Source organism: Dromiciops gliroides, chromosome 2 (genome assembly GCF_019393635.1).
Source record: "Dromiciops gliroides isolate mDroGli1 chromosome 2, mDroGli1.pri, whole genome shotgun sequence".
Classification (NCBI taxonomy): Eukaryota; Metazoa; Chordata; class Mammalia; order Microbiotheria; family Microbiotheriidae; genus Dromiciops; species Dromiciops gliroides.
Genome location: NC_057862.1, coordinates 399,607,364 through 399,629,645, shown reverse-complemented (window position 1 = coordinate 399,629,645; position 22,282 = coordinate 399,607,364). Strand labels below are relative to the sequence as shown.

The following is a 22,282-nucleotide window of genomic DNA, read 5'->3' as shown; positions in this document are numbered from 1 at the left end:
TGAAGAAAAGCCTCATATAGCCAATTATCCTTGAATAGAATCTTAAAGGAGAACAATAATACCAAGAGGCTGAAATGAGGGAGTACATTCTAGGCATGGGAAATTGTCATCTCAGACATGGAGATGGGAGTTAGAGTATCACAGGTGAAGACTAGAAAGAGAGCCAGTTTGTCTTAAACAGTGTCAGTATTGTTCCTATAATATGATGCCCTGAACCAAAAACAATGCTTCAGATGTGATCTGACCAAGACAAAGTACAGAAAAACTATCATAAATGAATGAATGAAAGAATGAGTGTCTGAATGAATGAGTGCCAAAAAAATAGTTTATTATGTATGTAATATGTTTCAAACACTGTGCTAAGTCCTAGGGATACAAAAAACAGAAAACAAGAGAGGCCCTGTCATGAAGGAGCTTACAATCCAAAGGGAGAAGATAATATTCATAGGAGAGCAGTGACTAGTATTCTGGGAAATAATAGGGATGGTGACTAGAGTCATTGAACAATTGTTTGACATGTCTTTTCCAGGAGTACCTGTGTGATTGTATTACTGTTTTCAGAACAAGAACCAGGGGGGAAGAGCATATCACGAAGATGACTGAAGAGCTCACCAATCATTTTCTTCATTCTGGACATTATCCTTCTGATAAGGCAGTCCAAGATAATAGTAATTTTTTTCAACTGCATGTGAATGCAATTTGAAAGATATGAAATGCTATACAAGTATCATATTTATAATAATATCCTATGATCTTTTCTTATTTTTATGTGTTTGAATTTTTCAATTAATTTTTCCAAGTGAAATTTCAGCATCCTTCCCTCCCATGCATTGCCTTTTATTGGAAAAGCAAGAAAAACAACAACAAAAAATGTATAAACAAGCAAAATAAATTTTCATATTGGTCATGCCCCACCCCTTCCAAAATGCTAGCATTCTGAGTCCATCCCCTTTCTATTAGGGAACAGGTAGTATGTTTCATCATGGCTCCTTTGGAATAATGACTGATCATTGTGCTGTTCAGTATTTCTAGCTCTTTCAAAGATATTGGTCTTGACAATATTTTTGTTATTGTATAAATTGTCTTCCTGGTTCTTCTCACTTCACTTAGTATCATTTCATACAGGTCTTCCCATGCTACTCTGTAATCATACACTCGATCATTTCTTATATCATGATAGTTTTCTGTCACATTTATATATCAGTGAATCCCCAATTTATAGGTATCTCCTCAGTTTTCAATTCTTTGCTACCACAAAAAGAACTCCTATAAACACGTATACTTTTCCTCTTTGTTTCTTTAAATCTCCTTGGAATATGTGTAGATTTAGTAGTAGTATTTCTTGGTCAAAGAATACAGACAATTTAATAGATTTGGGGGCATAATTTCAAGTTGCTTTTCAGAATTGGTAGGCTAGTTTCTGAGCTTCTCCAATAATATATATATATATACACACACACACACACACACACACACATATATATGCTCTTGTTTTCCCATAGTCCTGCTAACAATTGTTATTTTCCCTTTTTTGCCAATTTCACCAATCTGATGGTAGTGAGTTAGAACTCCAGAGTTATTTTGAGTTACATTTATCTAATTAATTATTTAGAGCATTTTTTCATATGACTATAAAGAACTTACATTTCTTCCTCTGAAAATAATGCTATTTCAGATTTTATGTCTATTTTCCAATTGTGAAATGGCTCTTAATCATAATTCTAAAATCATTTCCCCATAAATATTAGAGAAGAGGCCTTTATCAGAGAAATTTGCTACTCATATGTTTTCCTATTTATCTATTTCTCTTCTAATTTTGGTTGAATAAGTTTTGTTTATGCAAGAACTTTTTTACATAGTCAAAATTGTCCACCTTACCTCCTATGATCCTCTTTGTCTTTTGTTTGTAGACCAACCTTTCTCTATCCACATATCTGACCACTAATTTCTTCTAGCCCCTCTAATTTGGTTATGATGCCACCCTTTATGTATGTTATTTATCCATTTGGCATTTATATTGCAATATTATATGAATGCTGGTTTATACCTAGTTTCTGCCATACTGCTTTTCAGTTTTCCCATTAGTTTTTGTTTAATAGTGAGTGAGTTCTTGCCCCAGTAACTCAAGTCTTTGGGCTGATCAAACACAACCTACTGTGCTCACTTACTTTTCTGTATATTGTTTACATAATGAATTCTACTCATCAGCCTCTCTATTTCTTAACTAGTATCAAAATTGTTTTGACAATTATTTCTTCATAATACAGCTTGAGATATGATACTGATAGGTCCTCTTCCTTTTTTACTAAAAAATGCTTTTCCTAGATTCTTGACCATTTTTTCTTCCTCTAGAACAATTTTATTACTATATATTTTTTCTAATTTTATAAAGTAATCCTTTGGTAGTTGATTGATATGACATTGAATACACAAATTAATTTAGGGAGCATTGTCATTTTTATTATATTGAACCAGCCTACCTGTGAGTAATTAATATTTCTCCACTCAGTTAGATTTGTTTGTATTTGTGTAGGCTATTTTGTAGTTATATTCATATAATTCCTATAGATGTCTTTAGAGATAGATTCTAAAGTATTTTCTACTTTTTAAATGTGATTTCTCTATCTCTTCCAGTTGTATTTTGTTGCTACTATCAGAAATCCTAATGATTTATGCTATACTACAATTTTACTAAAGTGAGTTGTTTCAATTAGTTTTTAATTGTCTCTCTAGGGAAATCATCATATCATCTCTGAAAAATTATATTTTGTTTTCTATTTGCCTATGCTTATTCCCAAAATTTCTACTTCTGCTTTATTTTTATAGCTAATATTTCTATGTTGAATATTAATTGCAATAATGGATATCCTTGATTTTCCCCTGATCCTATTGGAAGAGCTTTAGTTAATTCCCAATACAGACAATGATGTTGCTTTTATTTTTAGATAGACAATATTTATCATATTAAGGAAAGCTATGTTTCTTCCTATGCTTTATGATGTGTTTTTTTAAAAAATAGGAATGAATGGATATTGTATCTTTTTTTTTTACTTTTTTTGTTATGTGTATTTTAAAATATGTTTTATGTTCCCCCAGTTATATGATTAAACATTTAAAATATTTTTAAAGTTTTAAGTTTCAAGTATGTTGCATCTTATTAAAAGCTTTTTCTGCATTTATTGATACAACATAATTTTTGTTGTTTTTGTTATTAATATGGTCAATTATCTTTATAGTTTTTTTTTTCAGAATGAACTAGTCCTGCATTCCTTGTGTAAATATAACCTGGTTACAGTGTATGTTCTTTGTGAAATGTTGCTGTAGTCTCCTTAATAAATTTTATTTTAAAATTTTGCATCAGTATTTATTAGAGGCGTTGATTTATAGTTTTTCTTCATTGTTTTAACCTGGTTGAGGTCCCAAGAAGATATTTTTTCCTACAAGGAATTTGATAAGACACCTTTTCCGATTTTTTCCCAAAAGTTTATATAATTGTGGGGTTGGTTGTTCTTTAAAATTTGATAGGATTTGCTGATAAATATATCTGGTTCTTGGATTGTTTTTTTTGGGGGGAAGAGTTCATTTATGACTTGTTCAGCTTTTCTTTTTGGGTTTGGATGACTCAAGTCCTTTATTTTTGGTATAATCAGAATGCCCGTGGAATTAACTCAGGAACTTTCTCCAAAGGAGCTCAAAAGACATTAAAAGGATCTATTCAATCTCTCTTCCTAAGCTCCAGCACATGCATGTCTTGATTTTAGTCTTTTTTTTTTAAAGATCTTTAAAAGGAGAGAACAAGAGGACATCAGTTGCTCAATTTTGTTGTCTTAATTGTAATTTTCCTTGTCCATGGTAAGAAAATGAGTGTCCCAGTTGGCTACAAATATCATTTTCCCCCAAAAGTTAAGACACATTAACTGTAACTCATTAATTTAATCAAAAGCTATATATATCTATAGATATATATGTATGTATACACACACACACATATATATACATTCCACTCAGCATACAAAGGTTACACATTAAAAGTACATATTAACTCTCATTTCCCTGCAATAAAATAAAAGCACATATTTTTCTTTCTTAGTTTGTCCCATTAATTTAATTTATATTTTGTCATCATGAGCATACTTTCTGCATATCCAGGAATCTTCATATAAATTTGGGTAAAAATAAATTTTTAAATTTTTAATAGAAAATATTCCTTTCTGATATCTTAACCATAATTCTCAAACATCAGCTAGGGCATGAAGAAACACAGGCAAAACTTTATAATTATGTGTTTCCCAAAGTTTGTTGGACTGTTAACATACAGATATGTATTATAAATTGTACTGAAAATACAATTCTTTCAGGATAAACCATTGCATATTTGCAATATAATGAAAAATAAATCAGAAAAGTAGTATATTGCTATAACCTACCTTGAAGGTAAATAAGCTCTCCTGTATTCACAGGACTCGGAATGGAACATATTAATGTTCTTCTACAACTCAGGCATTTTTGAGGAAACTTTAATTTTAACATTTGAGCTAGCACAGGATGAAAACTATAAAAATCATTTTGTTTTTTAAAGAAATAGAAGATCCTTTTGAAACTTAATATCTTCAGTTATCTATTTTAATGCACTATGAAGCTAGTGCAGTCCTGAGTAGCCTAGTCAAAAAGACAAGACACAATTTGAAAAAAAAAGTCTATATAAACTAGAGAAGTCACTAAAGGTAATTTAAAGATTAGAAAGTAATCAGCCTAATTTGAAGCTTTAGATTAAACCATAAATTATCCATGTCAAAAGCAAACTATGTCTTTTAAACTTCTGTTCTGTGAACATAAATAACAAAACAATTCTTGTTTATGGTTTGTGTATTAAAATCCTTGATGGTAGTCATAAGGAGACTGTGATGGGTCAGTCTTTTTAGAGAAAGTAAAGATGTTAACTTAACCTGCTGGGGTTTATCAGAGATCTATGCTATGCTGAAGACTGCTGTGATCTCAGGGAGAGAAGCAGGTCAAAATAATCAACCTGACTCCATTGATTACCAAATATTTGGTTTTATGGGAAACCTCTGATTATTGCATATTTTCATTATGTTCAGAAGTGTCTGTTTTATTTCCTGATATACGGGGTTTTTTCAATGACTGAATTTTTCTCTGAATAGTTTGATTGAAAGGGATCAAGGACCCTTAACCTGAAGAAATTAGTTTCCTGAACCTTAAAATGAACCCAGATGTTATCAACTTTTTTCTGACCCTCAAACCACACCAAATATGTACCCCTGGCACACACATAAACACATATATCCTAAATGAACCTATTCATTCTAGAAAGACCCCTTTATATTTTATTTTCTATAATCCAATTGCACAAGCATTTATTTATGTACCTACTCTAGGGAATATGCTTAGAGAAATAGAGATGTTCTAGAGCTTTTAGACCAGAACAAACTACAGCATAGGATGATTTCTGCTGAATTGCTATTTCCTTTGGTTCAAGGACCCTATTCAAATTATAATAGAGAAGTTCCCTGAAAAATAATGCACATATCCAGTGAAATTACAGTAATAAACTCTGGGATTCCAGCTCAACTCATGACCTGTAAATGCAATATGACAGAAAGAAGTCTGCAGACTAAGATGTGGTATAGCTCATAAATGAACTTCTCTTCAGGGAAGGGAGGTGGTAGTGGCAGAAAGAAGATAGCTCTCAGGGAATAGAGAACCATTAACTGTCCAGATAGGGCTGAAATGTTATCTTTCATCAGAGGCTCTCAAGGTTTGGCCAAACCAGGACAGCATTATGCAGATTAAATGGGAAAATGGGATTAAGAAATGTAACAGACAGGGATGTCACCACTATGTTTTATTTAGGTGCGCTCCTTTAATGGAGTTGTCACATTAGAGTGGGTTGAGACAGGGGTCTTGAGTAAGGCAGGGTCTTTTGTGGCTACATCCCAATTAAATTTGCTATTAAGGTCATCCTTCATGATATCAGGGCCAAGACAATGTTGCCTGGAAATGAAGGAGATGGCCATATTTTGCGTAAATGCGTAAATTTTCCTTTCTAAAGAGGAATCTGGAAACTCACAGCTTGTATACACCTCAGGAGCAGATGATGTGGTCACATCCCTGGTGGATCTCAGGCCACACAGCACTAGCTACCATGGGGAAGACAGAAGGATAGGTGCTCCAGAGTAATATCCTATTAGGTCTTGAATGCAGATTGTTCTCTTGTTGAGGAAATATTGTAGTATGCTTTGTCATACATGGAGCCCATGATCCTTGACTTCTGACTAATACCCTAGACTTTGAAAGCAAGAAGGAATGAGAGTAGTTTGTTTCATTATATCCACTGCAGCAACATAAACCCATTCTCCAAGGTTCTTCTTCCTATTCCCCACTGAAATAAAAATGACCCCAGGACTCATCTTGGCCAATCTACCTTCAGGTAAATCACATATTGTTTCTCAGCCTACCCCATGAATGCCTCCAAGAGTGGCCCTTGCAGTGGAACAGCCATATGATTAGTAACATGGACTCAGTCATGTCTTTCCACCTCCATCCACAATGCAAACATTGAAAGCATGTAAAAGTTACCACTACCCAACCCTCCATCACAAGTGACACATACTTAGGGAAGTCACTTCCCTTTCAATGAAATATAGGCATCCCAAAGCATCAGATAGATCATATGCCCCTCTCTGTAGGAAAACAAGAACATACCTGGGATCATAGAAGGCCACTGGCTTGCTTCTTTGTGGGGTCCAGAAAGATGAAGAGACTTTGTTTTGGCAATTTTTGTAGAAACCACTGAAACTGAGCTTGAACTTGCATAACAGATGGTTTGGCAAACAGAAAAGGGGAAGAGGGATAGAGAAAAAAAGAGAACAGAACAGAGTGACAGAGGTAGAGAGTAACATTAAGAGTAGCACACAACACACACACACACACACACACACACACACACACACACGCACACAGAGAAACCTGGACAGAAAAAAAGAATGATTAAATTGATAGGATGACCAGGCCATTATTTCTTGTCTCATGTAGAAAAAACACTCCAAATAAACTTTTTAGAATCACCATTTAACCCCTACAATTTGAAAAGTCCCTGTCCAGAACTAAATTGTGAACCAAACTGCAAGTCTTTCATAGGAATGCACAGAACCTACCTCTCACCTTTCATGGTGTGGAGAAATGGCAGGAACAGAAAATACGATATCATAACCAGGAACTAGGATGGAGCTGAGTATACATTGTGTTTGGTGAGGTGATTAAAAGTCAATCCATGTAGAGGAAACACCTGTGTTTATTGTGGGAAGAGAGAATCAGGAAAGAGAGGGAAGTCCATAATTGGCCCTTGATTCTCAGGCTGTCTGGTCTTATGTATGGGTAGAACAGGCAGCCAACTGCTTGAAATGATCTGAGAAGTCTCTCTGAACCAAAAAGATTCCCTCAAATTATGAATACCATTGTAATCCTATTTCATTTATAAGTTGATTGGTTTTAAGTTAGAACATATTTTCCTGTAGCAACTGTCTTATAAATTATGGTTTCTCTTTTAGATTCCCAGGCTAGCCCACAAAATTCTATCAGTCATATATCAGATGAAAAAATGGAAGACAATGAACATTTTTTGCTAATTAGTCATTAAAATAAAACATAATCAAATTGAATATGAAATTCTAAAAAATTTATTTTGGAAAAGAATTGGGGACTGGACTTGCAATTCCAATGACTTAAGGAACTCTCAGATAAGGAAATACCTCTACCATCTAGGCAACTGAGGGGAAGCAAGAAGAAACACAAAATAAACTAGGGCCAGAAAACTAAGAGGAGGGTCTTTAAAAATGAGGAATCAGTAAAGTATGGGGCATCCAACTAAATCTTGCATATCATCTTTTTTTTTTTAACTTTTTTTTTTGGCGGGGCAGTGGGCGTTTAGTGACTTGCCCAGGGTCACACAGCTAGTAAGTGTCAAGTGTCTGAGGCCGGATTTGAACTCAGGTCCTCCTGAATCCAGGGCTGGTGCTTTATCCACTGCGCCACCTAGCTGCCCCTTGCATATCATCTTGCAGACCTTTGCATTGCTCATCACCAAACTGGGGGCATGTCCTATGACACCTCATTCCCGAGATGGGAGAGAGTTGTTTTTCCCTTGACATAGAGGGTTTGAATCTTTTGGATATCTTGGGGTCCCACTACAAAAATGTTTGTAGAGGTCCTAGCATGTTTTCAAAGGCTTTAGTTTCTAGTCCTTGGGTCTCAAAGGGTTGTCTCCTTTAATACAAAAGGGGAGGTATGGCTAGCATGCCTTAATTCTCCATTAAAATATAGAATGCATAGGCAGCTCCCTCCCCAGGGACTGCATCTCCAGAATGTTAACATTAATCCTGTCTGTTCCTTTTCTCCTTTGGCTCTCTCTTCCCCCTCACTAACACTTTTTTCACTGGAATAAACTGCTAGTTATTGTGTTAATTTCTTACTTCACAAATGAATGTGAAAGAAGGAGGAAGGGAAGTTTTCCTAAGGCAACTGGGTAACAATTGAGCTAAAGAGGGAGAAATGAAAGGCTGTTAAAGAAGATGTATACATATGAGGCTGAGATTGCCTAAAGTAGAATTATCTGAGCTGAAGACCGAAGAAAAAAGGAATTATCCTGGATTATTCAAAGAAGAAAAGAGATGCAGAAGAAATATGTTCATTTAGTATTTAAGTGCTCACTGGTAGCTAGGTGACATAGCAGGGGGCTTGCCTTGAAGTCAAGAAGACCTAAGTTCAAATTAGCTGTGTGACATTGGGGAAGTCACTTAACCTCCCTCAACTTCAACATTCTTATCTATAAAATGAAGATAACAATTCCATTGGCCTCTAGGGATTATTGTGAGGATTAAATGAGACACTATAGTTAAAATACTGTGCCCACCTTAGTGGATTCCATAAATGTCAGCTATTACTATTATTGATTTTGTGTGGATTGTTGTGCTGGTTGCTAGAAAACACACAAGATTTGTAAAAAAGCACATTCCCTGGCCTCATGGAAGGCCTAAGACTGTCATAAAATTCCCTGATTACTGTAATAGGATTACAGATTTGAAGTTGGAGACCTTTAGTTAGGTCATTTAATTAGGGGTTCCTTAGTTAGATTTTGACATTTTGAATTTGAAGAAACTGAGACCCCAGGGAGTTTAAATGATTTCTATAATACCACACAGGTAGTAAGTGACACAGCTGGGATTGTACTCAGGTGGTAGGACTCCAGATCCAGTGCTCTTTCTACCATGCTACATTTGTTGTATTGTAAAAGAAAATGCTACCTGTAAGCCTCCTTTTGTGGCTATTCACCCAGGCCAAGATTGACCTCATTTTTATACTTGGCCCTTATGAATTCAAATGTTCTATTCCTATTTTTATTTTTATTGTTACTTTTCCTTATATTATAGTGAGGAAATTTTTGAATTATTTTTATTGTTACTTTTCCTTATATTATAGTGAGGAAGGGGATGGATGATAGTGCATTTCATATCATTCGAGACTCCCCCTTGAAAAAATAATCACAGCATGGGACTCATAAGCTTTTGATTCAGCCAGGCATGACAAAAGCAAGGCTTATTCTAGCTTACTGGAAAACAAATGGTTAGAGAATAGATCTTTTGACCACTCAATACTGAAAACTCTATAAATGATCCTTCACTTTGAGTCCCCCAAAGATTTAACTTATTGGAACCTCTGGAATGTAGCAAATAAGGAATTGACCAAAAAGGGAGAAAAAGAGGACTCTGAGCCTTAATGTGAATGTAAACCTGTCTCTCAGGCTGAAACATCAACCAAGGAAATAAAAAAGGGTACAAGAGAAAATTCATGTGTAGAGGAGACAGAGATTAAAAATCCTTCCCCTTCAAGAGATCCCCACCCATGATAAAAGGAGTGTTGTAGTAAAGCGATATATACCTTTTGGCCCCAAAGATTTAGGTTTATGGAAACAAGAAATTCCTAAATTTGATGAGGATCCCACAGCAGTTGTCAGCCACGTTAGGGCAATTTTCAGAGGATATCAGCCCACTTGGAATGATGTTAATGATCTCATGGAAACGATATGATACCCAGGGGAAAGAGATGATATAATAGCTATAGCAAATGCCCTGGAAGCCATGGGAAAGTTTGATATTGGATAGCCTATTCAAGACCCTTACTAGGATCCCAATATCCCTGGGCATTCTGATATGTTGAAGGATGCAAGGGAAACATTGTTGAAGGCAATGGAATCCTATGCTAGAAAGACTGATAAAAGGCAAAAATTTATAGATACAGTTCAGGAACCTGATGAGAGACCTAATAGATTCTATGACAGGTAGTGTAAGCATGCCAGGTAATATGCTAGACTAGACCCATTAGACCCTAGAGATGCCCATATTATCTGTTCTCATTTTATACACCAGTCCTTACCAGAAATTTGGAAATACTTTGAAAGGCAGTGTCCAGACAGGAATAGTTTGAGTCCTAAGAGACTTAAAGAAATAGCAACATATATTTATGAAGGAAATGAGAGGGAAGAAAGGAACAGACAAAGCATTTTAGCTCCAGTACAGGAAATAATGAGGCAGTGAAGTTGGGCAGCTGAGAATCACTATCAACCCCAGGATCACTATTAACCCCAGAATCACTATCAACCCCAGTATCACTATCAATCCCAGTATCACTATCAACTCCCTAAATTCCTGAGTCCTTATGGGCTTCCTCCTCTACTGACGTAGGTTTCCTTAAATCATCTGTGCATGTTATCATTAAGATCAAAGGTGGCCCAGCACCATCCATTCCACAATATCCTATCCAATATCTAGAGACACCATTGAGGGAATTTCTCCTATAATTGAGGCTTTAAAAAAGCAAGGCATAATTATCCCATGCCCTTATTACCCATGAAATAGCCCTATTTTGCCAGTTAAAAAACCCAGGTGGGGGCCAGATAACGAGCCTGTTTATTGTTTTGTACAAGATCTGCTAGCAACTAATTCCTATGTTATAACTAGTCATCCTCTAGTATCAAACCCTGCTGTATTATTTCCTCAATTTCATGTGAAGCAACTTTCTTCACAGTGGTAGATCTCTGCTCTGCTTTCTTTTCAATACCAGTATGCCGGGACTCCCAATATTTGTTTGCCTTTACCTGGAAGAATAGACAGTGGACTTGGACCAGACTCCCACAGGGGTTTGTTGATAGTCTCACACTATTCTCTCAGATTTTGCATCAGGATTTAGCCTCCATTACCTTTAAAGGCTCTACCTTAGTCCAATATGTAGATGACTTACTCCTGGCTATACCTAATGCTGAGATTTTCCAGTAAGACAGCCAACACCTGTTATTAGAGTTGCACAAACGAAGCCATAAAGTCTCTAAGTCTAAAGTACAATGGTGTCTACCTCAGGTGTAATATTTGGGTTTTGTTTTGGCTGCTGGCATTCAATCCATCTCTCCTAAGTGTGTCCAGACTAACAACTCTCAGCTCGCTCTACTAAGAAGCAGCTAAGGGCTATTCTGGGAGCAGCTGGATGTTGCAGACAATGGATACTATCTTTTGGTAAAATTACTAAACCTCTAACATCTCTAACCAAAAATTCTGTCCCAGAACCTTTACAGCTGGATTCACAGCATCTTTCAGCTATAACAGAGTTAAAACAGGTCTTGTTATCAGCACCTGCACTAGCACTCCCAGACTACAGTGTCTTTTACTCTTTTTGTACATGAATAGAAGGGAGTGGCTTCAGGGGTCCTGACTCAAAATTTAGGACTTTTCCAGTGCCCAATAGCTTATTATTCTAGCCAACTTGATTCTGTATCTGCTGGGGTGACACCTTGCCTTAGGGCAGTGGCAGCTACAGCCCTTTTGGTAGAAAAAGCCTCTGATGTGGTCTTAGGTAACTCTCTAGTCATGAAATGCCCTCATGAAATTGAGGCTCTCTTACTACATCATAGGACACAGGCTTTTTCAGATCAAAGGCTCACTAGATATGAAGTAACCTATTAAGAAATGAAAGAATCACTTTAAAGCATTGTACAGTCCTTAACCCAGCAACATTGCTCCTTGACCTGCCACTCTCAGGGGAGCCTTTGCATGACTGCACCTCCCTAGTTGACATAGCTGAGAAACCTCATGATGATATTTTTGACACACCCTTAGAGAACCCTGATTTTATTTTCTATACTGACAGTTCTTCATTTATGTGTGAGGGTACCTGTTATACAGGAGCTACTGTAGTTTCTGATTATGATACTATCTGGGCAGCTTCTCTGCCTTCACATCTTAGTGCAAAGGCTGCCGAACTTGTGGCTCTCACACAAGTCCATTCTCTAACCAGGGGAAAAAGTGTTACTATTTACACTGATTCTAGATATGCATTTAGCATGTCCCATGCTGTAGGCATGCTTTGGCTACAAAGGAGATTTTTAACCTCTGTTGGTAAAGCCATTGCTAATTGAGAATTTATTAAAGATCTATCTGCCTTAAAACTCCCATCTACCATAGCTATTGTTCATTGTCCTGCTCATACTGGAAAAAGTGATCCTGTTTCCAAAGGGAATGAATTAGCTGATACTGCTGCTAAGCTTGTTGCTTTGGAACCCATAAACATGTATTTAATCTTTCTTCTTCTTCTGATGTTTCCATTTCTCTTACTTATGATAAGTCTGAAGTAGAGAAATGGAAAAAGAAATTCAAGGCTAAAGAAGTCAATGGGGTCTGGGTGACTCCGGAGGGGAAGCCACTTGTTCCCTGGAGCTTCTATTATCAGGTATGCCTATTTATTCACAGAAAAGGCTATTTTAGCAACAAGGAATTGTGGACTCAGTAAAAAGGATTTGGATTGCCCCTGGAGTTACTAATGTGGCCTCTAGGGTTTGTGCCTCTTGTTCAGTTTCTCAGACTTATAATCAACATGCTTTCTGGGCTAAAGCTTATGGAGGATATCCTTTAGCATATACACCCTTTGAGCATCTACAAATTGATTATATTACAATGCCTAAGGCAGGAAGTTATAAGTTTTGTCTTGTTATAGTTGATCAACTCATTCAGTGGGTAGAAGCTTTTCCATGTTCCCAAGCCACAGCTGCCTTTGTTGCCAAAACCCTCCTTAAAGAAATAATCCCTCGCTTTGGCCCACCAGCCCACATTGATTCTGATAAAGGCACACATTTTACTGATTCTGTTTTATCCCAAATTTACACTTTGTTGGGAGTTATTCCAAAATTCCATACACCTTACCACCCACAAAGTTCAGGCCAGGTGGAACATATGAATAAAGAGCTTAAGAGCATGACTGGCAAATTGTGCACTGAAACTCATTTGAAGTGGTCTGATATTCTACCCTTGGCACTGTTCTATTTGCATAGCAGGCCAAGAGGAGAACTACATATATCGCCTTATGAGATGCTTTTTGGCCATTCTCCTACCCAAGCAAAGCCTTTTCCCCTAGTATATACATCATTGGTGGGGGGAGATGCCTCTGTTGCTTCTTATATACAGGAATTACAAGCCAGACTACATGAACTCCACGAGGCAGGAGCAGCAGTACAGGCTGGCCCCTTGGACTTCTTACATGATTTGAAACCAGGAGACAGTGTATACATTGAAAATTTTCAGCAGACTAGTGGGACCCAGTCAGCTTGGAAAGGTCTTTTTCAAGTACTGCTAACAACTCTGACTGCCATCAAAATCTGAGAGAATGACTCATGGATACATTGCTGCCATGTAAAATTGGCACCAGCATATGTAGACTATTGAATTTCATTATCTCTTATTCTTCCATGTATATTTTGTTCTATTCATCTATCTCTCCAATTTTGAACCAATCCAAGATGGTTTTGATTTTATAATATCATATTAACTTTGGGAGTATTATGCTCCCATATTCTAAATTGTTTATTTTTTCCAACTGATTATTTGATCAAATTCTACAAAGCATTTCTCTGGCAAATTGGTTGCCATAGCAAGTGAAAATTAATTCTAGAAGTATTATTTTTGATAAGCATTAAAAAAATAGGGGAGGACTTGCAAAAGTTTTTTTTTATATTCATGTAATCATATTTATTATTGCCATAAATAGGGACCTATTTTGCAAAATAATAATATGTGATTTGGGGATTTTAGATATTGAAAAAAAATGTTCTAGATTAAAAAAAAGTCAGTTCAAATGCTACATAGGGGTTTCTTTTTTATGCTATTGCAACTACATTTTGAACTCAATAGTATAGGCTTATTTTTGTAGAGATTCTTATTCTTTTAAGATTGTGTTTTAACTTGTATTAAAATATGTTCTGATTTTTCACAAAAATAATTGTATACTTAGTAAAAACATTATTACTTGAAATTATTGCATAATTGGATATTATATTCTGAGTCTAGGCACATTCACATTTTTTGCAATCATTATTATCCTCAACCTTTAAATCCATATGAGACTTAGATTATGGGAATTTATCATTTAAGACATTAATTGCCTTCATTCTCAGTTATCAGATGCCAGTTGGCCAAGATGCCATCTAATCACAAGAGGAATATATACAAGAACAGACATTGAACTGTCACATGAGGAGAGACATGCACGGAGTCCAGGTACTGAACTGCTTTGGGAAAGGCCAAGAAAATGTCTATTGACAAACATGGAGGTTTGATTTTCTTGGTTTAATTTTTCTCCACATGGCACTGGGTGGCTGGGCTATGCCATCTCATTCAACACCTGACTTCAATTCCCCCTTCTATATGCCTGATGTCATAGACATCTCAATCCTATACTTCTGATTAAACCTGACTCAGTTATTTCTCTGTTCTTTTATGGTAACCCCCATAATTTTCTCAGGTGTCATAAGTACAATGTTGGATTTGGCCTTGACATCTGCTACCAATTATATTAGATTCTGTAATTTCTCATAATGGCATGAGGATAATTAGGCAGATGATACAAAAAGTAATGAAACAAAGATAAAAAAATATTTCCTCAATTAATATCCCAATTGTCTTCTCAATTTATCCTTCACAGGGGGGGAGTGTAGTAATATTAAGTTTTAGAGAATGTTTCAATTTTTTGTTTTTATTATATGTTTCATGTGCAACAATCAAGATTCTGAAATTCCTTAGGCTTTTTTTTTGAGAACTCTCATTGTTTGATTTGAGTATTAGCAAAGCTATTTAAAGTTGTGCCAGAAAATTTCCTGGCTGAATACCAGCATCCACACCTGAAAGACATTCCACAACTACACCCAGAGGACAAACCAAGAATCATCTGAGAAAAGACTTCCAAAGACTTAAATGGATATTATCCTGTTTTCCTTTTGCACATTGTATACACTGTTTATAATGTCCACATACTAAAGGGGAGTGCCCCCTTTAGTTTTTCTGTTTGTAATGGCCACCTGCTAAAAGGGGAGTGCCCCCTTTAGTCTTTGTCAATGTGTTGCTCAATTTCTTGTTCTTTCTTTTCATTCCCTTTATTTTTTTAGTCATGGGCATCTATAACATTATTGTTTCATGTGAGGAAATGATGTTTTTTCACCTGAAGCACGGGGTACTGTGAGGATTGGAATGACACCCCTTTCTAGGAAGGACATTGTAAGCTCTGGCCTGAAAAGAAACCGTGTGACTTTAGAGTCTGGAAGTGACATTTGCTGCCCTGTGGGTGCTGTCAATCAGTGCTACCAACCAATTAGCTTGGAGCTGTGTGTGTGTATGTCTCGGTTTCCTGTTTCAAAGAAGGCTTCAGGGAGGAGCAAAGCCATTTCGTTGCCAAATGGAGGCTTGGTGGCAGAGACAGGCAGGATAGGGAGAGCAGGCAAATCTCATATTTCATCCACATTTTTCTCTTTACTAACCCCTAATATACTTTAATAAATACTTAATGCCCAAAGATTGATGCTATACATTTTCTAATTTAAGGTGAACATTCATTAGATTTTAAATATCATAGCTAGAATTTTAGGCCTTTACACAAATCAATGTTTCCAAAACAGTCTTCAAAAATGCTAGATCTGGTAGGGGTGAGGAAAGTCACAATGGAGGAATAGAAGAAGTTACTGAACTCACCCAACATTCCCCTCCAGCAACTTTAAAATAATGACTCAAACTGAATTCTGGAGTGACAGGGCCAACAAAAGGTTAGAGTCTAGTCCAGGACAACTTTGAAGTTTGACAGATAAGGTCTGTCAGAGGAAGAAGTCTGTGACATTGGGGTGGGGACTGGGCCAGAGCCAGTGGACATTGGAGGTGGTAAAAGCAACAGAACCTTTGTACAGAGCTTTCAAAGCAGAGGTGGTAAGGGAATGAGACTACAGGGGATCCCAGTGTTGGCAGTGGGCACAAAATAAGGTGCTGTTGGGCAACTTAATTGCCTATATCCTCTTCTGAATTACAGTTTTAGGGTGGAAAGGATCACTTGCTATCCCAAGGGTGCAGAGTCCCTGAGGAGCAGTGTTGTTTTTTTAGTCGAAAGGGAGCACAGCCCTGAGAAGCAGTATTACTTATGGTTACAAGGAAATAGTGACCATGCCTCTCCCCAGATCATGCCACCTTGGAAACATGAAAAACTTCTAAACCTCTAGAACTAGCTCTGAAAATAGCAGTGTGAAAAAGTCTGAATTTTGAGATGGTGCCTCCTACCCCACCCTTGGAATAGTGCCCCAACATTAACATAATGTTCAGAATCAAGAAATAAGCTGGGGAAAAAAGCAAACAACAACAACAACAAAAATGAAAGAACTGCCCATAAAAATTGGTGATAAGGAAGATAAAGACAAACTCAGAAGATAATGATGTCAAAATAGCTATAAACATAGCCTCAAAGAAAAAAGTGAATTTGCCCTAAGCATAACAAGAATTCCTGGAAGAGCAAAAAGTATTTTAAACAACAAATAAAAATGGTAGAGGAAAAACTAGGAAAAAATAAGAGCAATTTTAAAAAAATCAGGAAAAGACAATAGTTTGGTAAAAGAGGCACAAAATATACTGAAGAAAAAAACTTAAAAACAGAATTGACCAAATGGGAAAAGAGGTGTAAAAATTCACTGAAAAAAAAATTCCTTAAAAATTAGAGGGCAATTGGAACCTAATGATTCCATGAGACCTCAAGACACACACAAAAAGTCAAAAGAATGAGAAAATGGAGGAAATTCTGAAATATCTCATTAGAAAAGCAATTGACTTGGGAAAAAGATCAAGGAAAGATAAATTAAGACTAATTGGACTACTTAAAAGTCATGATTTTCAAAAGAGCCTAAAATACATATTTCAAGAAATTGTAAAGAAAAACTACTTCTAGAGCCAAAGGGTGAATTAGAAATTCAAAGAATCCATTGATCAATTACCAAAAGAGATCCCAAAATGAAAAATCCCAGGAATATTATAGCCAAATTCCAGAGCTGCCAGATCAAAGAGAAAATACTTCAAGAAGTCAGAAAGCAACCATTCAAATATTGTGGAGTCACAATCAGGATCACACAAGATTTAGCAGTTACTACATTAAAGAAGCAGAAAGACTTGTAATATGATAATGCAAAAGGCAAAAGAACTGGGATTACAACCAAGAATAATCTACCCAGCAAGACTGAGTATAATCCTTCAGAGGCAAAATTATATTTGATGAAATAGAGGGCTTCCAAACATTCCTGATGAAAATACCAGAGATCAACAGAAAATCTGACTTTTGAGAAAAAGACTAAAAAGAATTACAAAAAGGTGAACATGAGAGAGCAATTATAAAGGACTCAATAAAGTTTCCATTCTTCTATGGGAATATGATACACATAACTCCTAAGAATTTTATCATTATTAGGGTGGGTAGAAGGATCCTACATAGACAGAGGGTGCAGGACTGAGTCAGTTACATTGAAATGAATTTAAAAAATAAAAGGGAAAGAAAGAGGGATGCACTGGGAGAAGTGCAAAAAGTGGGGAAGAATGGGGAACACTATCTCACATAAAAGAGGCACAAAAGGAAGAACTTTTATAGTGGAATGGAAAATGGTGGGGGATGCAGGCAACACTTGACCCTCACACATCTAAATTGTTTCAAGAGGGGCAGCTAGGTGATGCAGTGGATAGAGCACTGGCCCTGGAGTCAGGAGGACCTGAGTTCAAAACCTGGCTCAGGCACTTAACACTTACTAGCTGTGTGACCCTGGGCAAGTCACTTAATCCTAATTGCCTCACCAAAAACAAAAAACACACAAGAACCCAAAATAAATAAATAAACAAACAAATAGATAGATAGATAGATAAATGGATAAATAGATAAATAAATAAATAGGTTCAAGAAGGAAAAGCATAAACTCAATTGGATATTGAAGTCAATCTTACCCAACAGGGAAGTAGGAGGGGAAAAGGAATAAAAAAAGGGGGAGGTGATAAAAAGGAGGGCAGATTAAGGGAGACATTGGTCAGAAACAAAACCATTTTTTGAGGGGAGACAGAAGAGAGACATAGAGAGAGAGAAAGATGGAAAGACAGAGACAGAAACAGAGAGAAAAAGGAAGGAAGGAAGGAAGGAAGGAAGGAAGGAAGGAAGGAAGGAAGGAAGGAAGGAAGGAAGGAAGGAAGGAAGGAAGGAAGGAAGGATAAAACATAAGAAAATTGAATGGAGCAAAATGTACAGTTAGTAATCATAACTGTGAATGTGAATGGGATGAATTCATTCATGAAACAAGTGGTTAGCAGAATGTATATTGTTACAAGAAACATGTTTGAAACAGAATATACACACAGTTAAAATAAGGGCCTAGAGCAGAATCTATTATGTTTCAGCTGAAGTCCAAAAAGTAGTGTAACAATCAAGATCTCATACAATGCAAAAGAAATATAGTCCTAACTTTTTTTTTTTTTGGTGAGGCAATTGGAGTTAAGTGACTTGCCCAGGGTCACACAGCTAGCAAGTTTCATGTGTCTGAGGCTAGATTTGAACTCAGGGTCTCCTGATTCCAGAGCTAGTGCTCTATTCACTGAACCACCTAGCTGCCCCTATAGTCCTAATTAAAAGAGATAAACAGGGAAATTACATCTTGCTGAAGGGCATCATAGACAATGAGGGTTAAGTGACTTGCCCAGGGTCACACAGCTAGTAAGTGTCAAGTGTCTGAGACTGGACTTGAACTCAGATCCTTCTGAATCCAGGACTGATACTCTATCCATTGTGCCACCTAGCTGCCCCTAAATAACTTATTCTTAACAAATCATAGAAAACAATCATTCCATTAAAGATAATAAAAACAATGAGACAACATGCTAAAAATTTGTGGGATGCAACCAAAGCAGTACTTAGGGGGAAATTTATATCTCTAAACACATATATCAATAAAATAGAGAAAGAACAGATTAATGATTTAGGCACACAACTAAAAAAAAACACCTAGAAAAAAGGAAATTAAAAACCTCCAATTAACACCAAAATGGAAATCCTAAAATTCAAAGGAAAGAGTAACAACACTGAAAGTAAAAAATTGAACCAATAAATAAAACTAGGAGCTGGTTCTATGAAAAAAAAATAATACAATTATTTAATTTGATTTAAAAAAGAAAGAAGAAAACCAAATTACCAGTATCAAAAATGAAAAGGGTAAATATATGACCACTGAAGATAAAATTAAAGGAGCTATTTTGCTCAATTATATGACAATAAAACTGCCAATCTAAGTAAATATTACTGAAAGCAAACTGTCCAGATTAACAGAAGAGGGAAAAGAATACTTAAATAAACCCATCCTAGAAAAATAAATTTAATAATCTATAAATGAGCTGCCTGAGAAAAAAAAATCCCCAGTCCCAGATTAATTTACAAGTGAATTCTACTAAACATTTAAGGAACAATTAATCCAATACTACATAAAGAATTTGAAAAAGGTAAAGAAGTCCTACCAAATTTCTTTTGGACACAAATATGGTGATACTTAAACCAGGAAGAGCAAAAATAGTGAAAGAAAACCATAAGGCAACTTTCCTTAATGAATAATGAGGCAAAAATTTTATTGTTAAAAAAAAATTATTGTTTTTCTTTGTTTGTTTGGCAAGGCAATTAGGGGTAATTGAATTGCCCAGGGTCACACAGCTAGTAAGTTTCAAGTATTTGAAACCATATTTGAACTCTTGTCCTCCTAAGTCCAGGGCAGGTACTCTATCCACTGAGCCACTTACCTGCCCTGATGGAAAAATTTAAATAAAATATTGGCAAGGACTTTACAATACTATATCACAAAGTTCATAAAATATGACCAGGTAGGGTTTATACCAGAAATACAGGGCTGGTTAAATATTAGGAAAAACCTATGAGCATAATTATCCATATCATTAGCAAAACCAACAAAAATCATAAGATTATATCAATAAATGTAGAAAATTATTTTGAAAACATACAACATCCATTCCTTTTAAAAACAATAGAATGCATAGGAATAAATGGAGCTTTCCTTAAAATGATAAGTAGCATCTGTCTAAAAGCCTCAACAAGATTATCTGTAATGGGGACAAGCTAGAAGTCTTCCTAATAAGATCAGGGTTGAAACAAGAATGTACATTATTACCAGTATTATTCAATATTGTATTAGAATTGTAAATCCCCCCAACACCCAAGTGAAACCTCTTATGTTTCAAGATGAAGAAAGTGAAAAAAAAACCCAAATATTAGAATTGCTAGCTATAGCAATAAGACAAAAATAAGAAACTGAAAGAATAAAAATGGACAACAAGGAAAGAAAACTATTGCTCTTTGCACATAGTATCCTGGCATACTTAGAAAACCTTAGAGAATCCATGAAAAAAGCAGTTGAAACAATTAACAACTTTAACAAAGTTGAAGGATATAAAATACACCCACATACATCATTAGCATTTCTATTACCAAAACAAAACAAAACCAATCACCAGGAAGAGAGAGAAAGAGAAATCCTATATAAAATAAGTATGAACATTATAAAATACTTAGGGAGGGATTTAATCTACCAAGACAAACCAGTAACTACATGAACACAATACAGAACACTTTCCACACAAATTAAGAGAAATCTAAACAATCTGAGAGGGCTCCTCATCCATCAGTGGAGTTGGGAGTAGGGCCACAGCACCATAGCCTCTGCAGGAGCAGAGACTTTGTATGAAAGATTAAACATATCACAATAAAGCCTAAAATAAACATTGACAATCTTGACAAACAGCAAGTTCAGCTCCTTGAAAAGATGTACATTCTTATTCTTGAAAATGATAAAACTGATGCAGAGACTAAAAAGAATTGCTGCCTGAACAAAAACACTGATAAAGGATTACTACATGGCGCTTTTACTGTCTTCTTATTTAATACAGAAAACAAGTTATCACTGTAGTAGAGATTAAATGCTAAAATTATTTTTCCAGGTTGTTTTGCAAACATTTGTTGTAGTCATCCACTAAGCAACCCAATAGAACTGGAAGAAAATAATGCTATAAGAGTAAGATGGACAGCTCAGAGACATTTAAAGGCTAAACTAGGAATCAGCATGGAACAGATTCTTCCAAGAGATATTTTGTATCTAACATGAATCCAACACAAGGCACAATATTATGGAAATTGGGGAGAACATGAAATTTATTATATCTTGTTTGTGAGGAAAGATGTAACCTTAGATTCTAAGGTTCTAATGAGATATTTTATTGTTATTAAATATTGAGATTAAATAGTTATTGTTATGTAACCAAAAAGGAACTAGAAGAATTCTTGGAAAAGGCAACTAATGCTGAAATTAATATTATGCCACAGTTCAAAATCATTGCTGAGGCCTTTCTTATTTGAAAGATGGCATAACTCAAATCACTTGAATATATTTGTTGAAGAGGAGAAAATTCATAGAAAGAAAAAATGTGGGTCTAGAATATTTCACATTTAAGCTATTTAAAAACTGCCTTGTTCTCTATTAGGAGGACCATTGCAGATGTATACTATACAAATATGTAGAAAGACTACGGGCTAGGTGACTAAATTTATACCTTATGTGTACAAATAGCCAAAAAGTAAATGCGTATGGAAGATATTTTATTTTTTTATTTTTCCAGCAACATTTCATGACCCATGTTCTCTTTTTTCCCTATTTATTTAAAATTTTCCCCAAATTACATGTAAAAACACCCATTTTTAAAACTTTGTGTTTCAAATTCTTTTCCTCCCTCCCCACTCCCCCCTAAGAACTCAAATAATTCAGTATATGTTATACATGTGTTGTTATGCAAAACATTTCCACATTAGTCAAGTTGTGAAAGACTAAAAAACTTTAGAAATA

General features: G+C 35.7%; 1 pseudogene; it reads left to right on the top strand.

Annotated features, from left to right (window-relative positions):
• The first annotated feature begins 6,046 nt into the window (after positions 1-6,046).
• LOC122738974 lies at positions 6,047-21,892 on the top strand (annotated as a pseudogene).
• The last annotated feature ends 390 nt before the right edge of the window (positions 21,893-22,282 follow it).